We start from the raw sequence: 10,042 nt of genomic DNA on the forward strand, positions 1-10,042 counted from the left end.
TATAGGAAAAATTACTTATATACCCATCTTTATTTCGAAAAAATCACCCCATATATATAATTAAAGATAATATTACAGATTTTAAATCTACTTTTAAAATATTTTTATTTATAACAGTTTAATTACGGGTCATAACAGATCACTTTTTATTTATAAATCAATTTAATTTTACTTTATTAAATATTTAGTATTTTATAATTTTATATTTATTATTAAATAATATAAATAAAGAATTTACCATAATTATCTCTTACACATTTTTAGGGATTTTACCTTGATTCTTGTTCTTTTTTACCATTACACGTCAAACCACACCCCTCATATCACCATGCTTGTTCTCATAAGCACCCCACCACTCCACGTTCAAAAACTATCAATTCATCTTTCACATCTTCAATCATCTTCCATAGAAACCGTTTATACATCTCAATACCACATTTTCAATCAGAAAATCTCCATTCTAAAATCAAAAGAAAGGGCACATTCACAATACTAAGAATCAAGCTTTTAAGATTTTCGATAAAACATTTCGAAGAAACATAAACATACTCCTAGAAAGAGCTTGAGATTAGTATAAGCGAATTCTGTTGTTGAAATAGAGGCTCTGAGCTTTAACATATTGACTCAAACGCCGTCGCCAAACAAGAATGCAAGTCCGGCGAAAAAGTGTGGTACTTCTCAAAAGAAGAAACAGACTACAGAAAAGGAGAAGAAAAGTGAAGCAAAGAAAATTGCAAGTCTTACAAATCAAAAGGGACAAAAGATGAAGGAAAAAATGATGGAACCCCCATCTGATTTGAACTCAGATTTTGTAAGAGAGAAAAAACTTTTTAATCAACAAATGTCGATATGGACCAGTCATCAAAACACTCCAAAAAAAGAGCAATAAGGAAGGAGGACTCGAAAATCCCAATATCAAAAAAGGGCAAAAAAATGGTTAGGATAAATATCCTATTTAATTTATTTTTCAATTATTCAATTTAGTAGAATTCTTGTTAAAATTGTTTATTTTTGCATATTATTTTTTGCATGAATTTTGTTTTAATGTTGACATGAAATTGATGTGATATATGCAAACATATGTATATTTACTGTCATGGAATTGATATTAATTTGGTTATTCTTTTTACGAAAAAGAGTCAAAATTACCTTTAAACTATTTGAAATAACTTAAATATACCCCTAAACTATATTTCGGCTCAAAAATACCCTTCCCGTCAAACTATTGGGCCACACTTACCCTTCTAGTTAACGGAAGTATCCATGTGTGTTAAATGCACATGGATGCCACATGTGCACGCCAAACAGACCCACCTACACATAGACGACTACAAAAAAGGATCAAAACTACCCTTAAACTATTCAAAATAGCTTAAATATACCCTTAAACTATATTTCACCTAAAAAACAACATTCTCATCTAACTATTGGACCAGACCTGCCCTTCGGTTTAACAAAAAATGTCCATGTGTGTGCTAAAATGCCACATGGATTCCACATGTGCACGCCAAACACACCCCACCTCCACATAGACAAGTTAAAGCCCTAATTTCACTCTTTTCCCCTCATTTCATCCTGAAAAGTATATATTGAACCAAAAAAATAAAAATAAAAATTGTGAAAACTTGTATGCGTAACCGAAGTAGAGAAATTGCAATCTGATGACCATTTCAAATGCAATAAAAGAAACTATCTAAGGTATAATATAAACACACTCATTTTAATTAATCAATTAACACTAATTTATTATTATAATTTTCCTTAATAAATTAATTTTGTTTAAACAAATCTTAGCGAAGCTTTCTTATTGATTCAACTCACGGCCATGGTGCAAATAGCAGCTGCCACAAGAGACCTAATATACTTATCATTGAAACTCCAGGCACAGGAAGACGACTACAGCGGCTTCACTGGTGGTGGTGACGATTTCCGCCACATCAACATCGATGATTTCGCTAATGAGGAAAACTTGACGAACGAATGGGGTGACACCTTCTGAAACGACCCCAAAATGCCTGAAAATGTGCTTCGGAAACACCTATAATTGTAATTTCCATATATCTCAAAATCCGTGCATGATTTCGGAAATTCGACTTCATATTCTTATTCAGGGGGTCAAATTGAGTGGGAAATGGGTCTAACCCGAATTTTAGAGCAACCGTATCAAAATTCGAAAATCGCAAAAAATGCGATTTGGAGGGTCAACTTTAAAGGGGCATATCTCTTAGCACACAAGGAACTGGAAAGGCCACAACCTATTAAATTAAATCTCTTTGATTTAGCTTTCCAACGCACTTGGTTTCACCTCATTCCGAGTTAGGATGAAGGAGTTATGACCATTTTCGTAAAACCTACCGGAGCAGAATGGCAATTTCCAGTAAGCTAAGTTACTGTAGCAGCCGAAAACGTTTTTCTTTTATAAAAAGAGGATTGTCCCATACTTAGATATATTTTCTTTCTAGCTTCAAAACACTCAAAAACACTCTCTAAGCCCTCTCCAAAATTCCACCAAGATCTTCAACCAAATTCAAACATCTCAACCTCTAATTCCGGATTCAAGACTCAATCTCAAGCTTCAATTCTCCATTCCAATCTTCATCAAGAATTCTCCAAAGTTGAGGTATGTGGGTTGATTGTGGAAACCTTCCTTTCCACAAGTCCAACCATTTATCCTCTATTTTACTTCAAGTTTATGGGTCCTTATGATCATTTATGAACTCTTGAATTATGGAATTACTACTACACATCCTATTATGGTCTATTTTTGTATATTATCATGAAATGGAATGATTATATGATGTTTATGGTTTTCATGCCTCAATGATCAAATTATGAAGGTTGTTATATATGTATATATATATGTATGTTGTTGGTGGGCTGATTTATATGTATTTCGGAATTGGTTGGACTTAGTACTCTTGAAACACATGATTTTATTTACATGAACAAGTAGCCCACCATATGTTTGATAAAATGCCATTTATAGAATTCTTATGAAATGGAAGGTCCAATGTACGTCCTATGAGTCGGATGATTATATAAGTATTGAAATGATGATGAAATGGATACATGAATATGATTTTCTCTATATAGTGTGTGAGTCGATCAAGCCTAGCTCGGGGGGTTGTAGGCCCGGGTAACCGTATCGAGGGGTTGGTACCTTGGTTGCCTAGTACGGGGGGTAGTAGGCCCGTATAACCGTATCGAGGGGTTGGTACCTTGGTTGCCTAGTACGGGGGGTAGTAGGCCCGTATAACCGTATCGAGGGGTTGGTACCTTGGTTGCCTAGTACGGGGGGTAGTAGGCCCGTATAACCGTATCGAGGGGTTGGTACCTTGGTTGCCTAGTACGGGGGGTAGTAGGCCCGTATAACCGTATCGAGGGGTTGGTACCTTGGTTGCCTAGTACGGGGGGTAGTAGGCCCGTATAACCGTATCGAGGGGTTGGTACCTTGGTTGCCTAGTACGGGGGGTAGTAGGCCCGTATAACCGTATCGAGGGGTTGGTACCTTGGTTGCCTAGTACGGGGGGTAGTAGGCCCGTATAACCGTATCGAGGGGTTGGTACCTTGGTTGCCTAGTACGGGGGGTAGTAGGCCCGTATAACCGTATCGAGGGGTTGGTACCTTGGTTGCCTAGTACGGGGGGTAGTAGGCCCGTATAACCGTATCGAGGGGTTGGTACCTTGGTTGCCTAGTACGGGGGGTAGTAGGCCCGTATAACCGTATCGAGGGGTTGGTACCTTGGGATTGCTACTACATCAACGAAGACCTGGTAAGTCTTTATAGATTTCTTAATTTAATTTTTTTTTTACCAATTACCCTATTTTTGTTCAAGTTTTGAGCTTTTGTGGTCCCTAATCCAGAAGATGCTCTAAATGATTGTTAAGGAAGTTTTAGATTTTATGGAAAGTTAAAGAAACATTCAATATAATAGATGATTTAAGGATTAGATAGCATAATTAATTTGAATTTTGTTTAAGTTGTGATCTTCAAAGTACAACATATTAGTATTGAAATAAAATAAAACTAAATTGAGTTAATGTGTATTATATTCATATAGATAAACCCAAATAAGGAAAGGATGAAATGAGGGGGGAAAGAGTGAAATGAGGGGGAAAAGAGTGAATTTAGAGCTTTAAGTCGTCTATGTGGAGGTAGGGTGTGTTTGGCTCGCACATGTGTAGTCCATGTGGAATTTTAGCACCCACATGGATGTTTTTGTTAAACAGAAGGGCAGTGTGGTCCAATAGTTAGACGAGAAAGGCATTTTGAGCCGAAATATAGTTTAAGGGTATATTTAAGCTATTTCGAATAGTTTAAGGGTAGTTTTGACCATTTTCCATAGTTGTCTATGTGGAGGTGAGGTCTATTTGGCGTGTACATGTGGCATCCATGTGGCGTCCATATGACATTTAACACACATGGATACTTTCGTTAACTAGAAGGATACGTGTGGCCCAATAGTTTGACGGAAAGGGTATTTTTGAGCCGAAATATAGTTTAAGGATATATGTAAGCTATTTCAGATAGTTTAAGGGTAATTTTGACCCTTTTCCGTTCTTTTCATAAAAAATGATATGAAATTAGTGTTTCAAAACTGCATTGACTATAGTTTGTTAAATGATACACCTTTTAACAAGAAAGTTTACTTTCAAGCTCTCTCATTATGTATATTAACGTGTCATGAAATATGTTTAACATTGGTATGAAGTTGACATTAAATTGGTATTAAATTTAATTTTCAAATTCTTTGACTGTAGTTGGTTAAATATTGAATGTAACTAGTTAAATGCCATATCTCTTATTAGGAAATTTATTTTCCAAACTCTTTCATTGTGTACATGAATTTGGCATGAAGTATGACTAATATTGGTATGAAACTTATTTAATTTTGGTATGCAATTGGTACACATTTTAGTTGGAAAGCTATTTTTTAAATTCTCTCTTTATGTCTATGATTGTGGTATGAAACATGAATAATAGTTGATATGAAATTGACTTAATATTGATTCATGACTGTGGTATGAAGTATGTTTAACATTTGTATGAAACTGATTTAATTTTGGTATGAAGTTGGTACATCTTTTTGTAGGAAAGTTATTTTTCAAATTATCTCATTATGTCTATAAATGTGGTATGAACTATGAATACTATTGGTATGAAACTGACTTACTATTGATTTATGACTGTAGTATGAAATATGTTTAACATTGGTTTGAAACTGATTTAATTTTGGTATGAAGTTGGTATACCTTTTTGTAGGAAAGTTATCTTTCAAAGGGAAAAGGGTCAAAGTGCCCTTAAACCAAAAGAACACAAATGCCCTCCGAATATAGTTTGGCTAAAAAATGCCCTTACCGTCAATACTTTGGTTCAAAAATACCCTGACAGTCAATACTTTGATCCAAAAATGCCCCTACAATTACTAAATGGATCAAAAATGCCCTTTTCCGAATAAGTATATTATTTTTTTAAAACACATTTTCTTCTTCATTAAATATTATTAAAGAACCATGTTCTTGTTTTCTTTCTTTTAAAATCACTTTAACAAATAAAAATGTAGGAAATATTTTTTTCTTTCTAATCTCATCTTATCAATTAAAATAGAATAACTTCGTGTACTATTTCGACAGATAATATATGTTATATGTATAAGATCACAGTATATCCATCATTAATTTATATTTATATAACGATAAAAATAATTATAATAAAATAAGAAATATTTTCATTTTTATTTTTTTCTGAATTGAAGTAAGATATACATTTGCTTATTTTAAAAAATATTATTAGACAAAGAATATGTTAAACAGAAAATAAATAATATATTTATTTGAAAAAATGAGCATTTTTTTACCCAAAATAACAATAAGGGCATTTTTGGACCAAAGTATTGACGGGAAGGGCATTTTTGGACCAAACTACAAACGGAGGGCATTTTTGTTCCTTTCGCATAGTTTAAGGGCATTTTTTACCCTTTCCCTTTTTCAAATTATCTCATTATGTCTATGAATATGGTATGAACTATGAATAACATTGGTATGAAACTGACTTAATATTGGTATGGAGTTTGTTGTCTAATATAGTTATATTTATTTTTAAATAATATTATTTTTAGGCAAGGAAGCAATATACACACTGGTCTTCATGCACAAACATGAATGTTTTTAAAGACCTGTCCACATTCCTCGGTCAAGAGAAGTTTCGACAATTTTTGGAAATCCCATTTGGTGTATTTAACGACCTACCCCCATAAAGGTGCAGTGTCACTTATTGCGTCATTTGTTACTTATTGAAACTGATAACGACAAGGACGACATGTTCGTCATCAAAATAAATGGTACTGAACTCCGTTTTGGGGTTAAGGAATTCGCAACAGTGACTGGTCTTAAATGTGGACTCGTCAGCGATTTGTTTCAGATCCATCTATTCCAAATAGGCTTATTGAAAAGTATTTTGGTAAAATGAACAAAGTCCCTAAGTTAGATTTCTTGAATAAGTTTAAGGTAGTCGATTATTTTGAGCCAGAAGACCGGTTCAACATTGGTGTTGTGTACTTTATTAGTACATTTCTAACAGGTTCTGGGGCATCCAAAACAACGATATCGAAACGGTATTTTGATTTGGTTGAGACCGGTGAGTACATCAACTACCCATGGGACACTCAATGTTTCAGGTTGACGCTCAAAAGGTGTAGTCATAAGTTAACAAAAAATCCAACATCATTCAAATTTAGTGGATTCCACTTAGCACTAGAAATTTGTTTCTACGAGTATTGTCATCCCTTTGACAACACAGGGTCTATCTATGTTGCAAATGGCATACCTCATATTTTCAATTGGAAGATATCAAGTGAATTTATTTTCTTCGATTACTTAAAGAACACCACTTTCAGAACATATGGCAACCAGGTTTGAATTTTATTTCAGTCACACATTTAATCATTCTTATTTATTTTCTTTTTGTTTAAAATTTTTAATTTTGCCTTCTTATTTTGTAATTATAACATAAATTGAAAAACATAGTCCTTACAACTGACGAGATGAATGCCACTGATCAGAACAATCTACATGAATCTTTCAGTCACCATGAGGTAGAAAATTATGCAACATCAGAAAGGAATGATGTTGACTTAGAAGACAAATATGTTGAGTTGAAGAATGAAATTGCAGAGGTTAGAATACAAAAAAAATTATTTAATATATTTTTTACATTTTCAATGCATTTATTCATTTTTTACTGTTTCATGGCTGGTTAGACATGAGTTGAAAGAATTGAAGGATATTGTTTATTTTCTAAAATCTTTTTTCCATTAACTTCATAATACATCTTATTCTCTAAATTTTTTTCATTAATATATATGTTTATATTGTTGAGATGGTTGACAAGCACATGATCGAAATTGAAAGCAATAATTCGATAAAGTTGATAATCGTTGAGATTTGGTCATCAAGAAGTCAGCCAACACAAACATCAGAGAAAGAGGTAAACAACACATACATAATCTTCATAAATTTAAAATTTATATATAAGAACTGAATAATTTGACATGAATGTGATATAAAATTGTTTGCACATAGTAAAGTCAGGTACACACTTATATTATTGCGACGATCAATTGCACACCTGAATTACTTAAAAGTGAATTTATTCCAATCCTGACGCACACACAACTAGTCACATGATCATAAAGTGTCTCACACTTGCGCCACGTCATCACCATGTCACTGCCACATCAATAATTACGTCAGATTTTCTTTAAAAAAATCCATGTCACCTAATTTCTTCTTCTTCCCTATACACCATCAAACCCACCATTAAATTACTACCATTGTTCCTACTATCATCGAATTCACTTCTACACCACCATAGATTTCAGCACCCATAATCAAATTCACCACCGGAATCTTCCCACAACCATTTTCATCATAAAAAATCGATAGCAAGCACCATAAATTTAACTAAATTCACCATTGGAACCATATCACTATCATTGAAATTCATCACAATCATAACCATAAATTCACCATCCACATCAAAATCACGAGTTTCATTGTCATTATCATCAAAATTAAAAGTCATACCACCACTAATTTTTCACCCATAACCAAATCCACCACAAAAAATTATCACAATATACAAATTTCATTCAAGCTCAAAGAGGAGAATTGTGAAAACTTGCAATATTTATTTGAAAATTTTAGTCAGACAATTGAAAAACTAATGCTCGATTTACTATTACTGATTTTGAAGAAAATCTAGAGAGGATTTTTTAAAGAGAGAATAAGGATCTATGAACATACATTAAAAATTGATTTTTGTGCAAAAATCAAGAAACGTTTTACACAAAAAAAGAAAGATCTAAAATTTTTCTTATTTCAAATGCTCACAATCAACAAAAATGTAGGGTAACGTGAAGGAGAAGGGTGGGAGTGGAAAAAAATTTACCTTTTTTTTTTACTCTGACGCGCCTTTTTTATTTTTTATTTAATCTTATTTCCATGTCAGCTTTGAGGGTGATATTAAATTCACTTTTGAGTAGTATAAGTGTGTAATAGGTCACCTCAATAGTTTAAACATGTAACTGACTTTTTGATACAACTTCAGGGGTGATTTATGCCCTTTCTCTAGTAAAGTATATTAGTGATCTATTTTGTGTATGATGTTGGTTTGAAGTTGGTATTATGCTGGTATGAATATTGTATGAGCCAGTTCTTATGCATTATTTTTCTGTATGATGTTGGTTTGAATTTGGTATTAGGTTGGTATGAATATTGGATGAGGTAGTTCTTATGCTTGCTTTTTCTGTATGATGTTTGTTTGAATTTGGTATTAGGTTGGTATTAACATTATATGAGGCAGTTCTTATGGATTATTTTGTGCATGATGTTGGTTTGAATTTGGTATCACTACTAAAAAACTGTGAAAACATGACGGCCAAAAGCGACTGACTACGTCGCTTTTTTGGTCAAAATCGACGGAAAAGCGACGCAGTCACCTTCGTCGCTTTTTAGCCCGACACTTTTCAAAAACGACGGACTGCGTCGCTTTTTGAGTATTTTTTTTGAAGCGCCGGACTCCATCGCTTTATTTTAATTTTAATTTTTTTTATTTCTAAAAGGCGACGCAGTTCGTCGCTTTTCTGGAAATTTTATTTTTGAAAATTCCTGAAAAGCGATGGACAAAACCACGTTGTCTGTCGCTTTTTTGGGATTTAAAAAAAAACCCAGAAAAGCGACGGACAAAATCGCGTTGTCCATCGCTTTTCCTGTAATATTTTTTACACAGTTTCTGCTGCCCACCTGCAAATGCAATTCAATTCAATTCTACACTATTCAGCCCAATCAAACACACACAATTATAAACAATCTAAACAAAATATAAAACAACAAACTTAAAATAACATTAAAAAGTATCTAAATCACAAATTCAAGACTTATAAAGTCTTTCAAAATTACAAAAAGTTCATAAATGTCTAGAGATCTAAACTAGGGAGTGGGTTCTACATAATCATCCTCACATTCTCATCGTCGATGTCATCGAGAGCCGAAGTAGTAGGTCGACGAGCGAGGTTCATCATTTGTTCTTTGATTTGCTGAACGGTCTCACTCATGCTTTCTTGTTCAGCTGCTCTTCTCCGCTCCGACTCTGCTAGTGCCGCTGTAGGTTTAGCTATTTGAGCCGACATAGCAGCAATCTAAACACTGTCAAGTGCCTCAGTTTGATGTGACGATCCAATTCCTTCTAAGCCTGACTGGAGTCGTCTTACATCGTTTCGAGAGCCTAGACCATAGACACCTTTGTGTGTCCCCCCTACCACTTTTTCTTTCCAAATCTGGGTGGAAAGTTCAGGTGTCAATTGAACCGAACTATCTAGATTCTCAGCGACATACTGATGAAAGTCATTCTGCATATTAAATATAAAAATTGACATTAATATATATACATATCATAAATATATTCACTATTAATATATATTATTCATATTAAATAACTTACAAAAGTTCGTTCGGCCCTTTCCTCCACCCACACATCCGGATCC

Source organism: Solanum tuberosum, unplaced genomic scaffold (assembly GCF_000226075.1).
Source record: "Solanum tuberosum cultivar DM 1-3 516 R44 unplaced genomic scaffold, SolTub_3.0 scf00082, whole genome shotgun sequence".
NCBI lineage: Eukaryota > Viridiplantae > Streptophyta > Magnoliopsida > Solanales > Solanaceae > Solanum > Solanum tuberosum.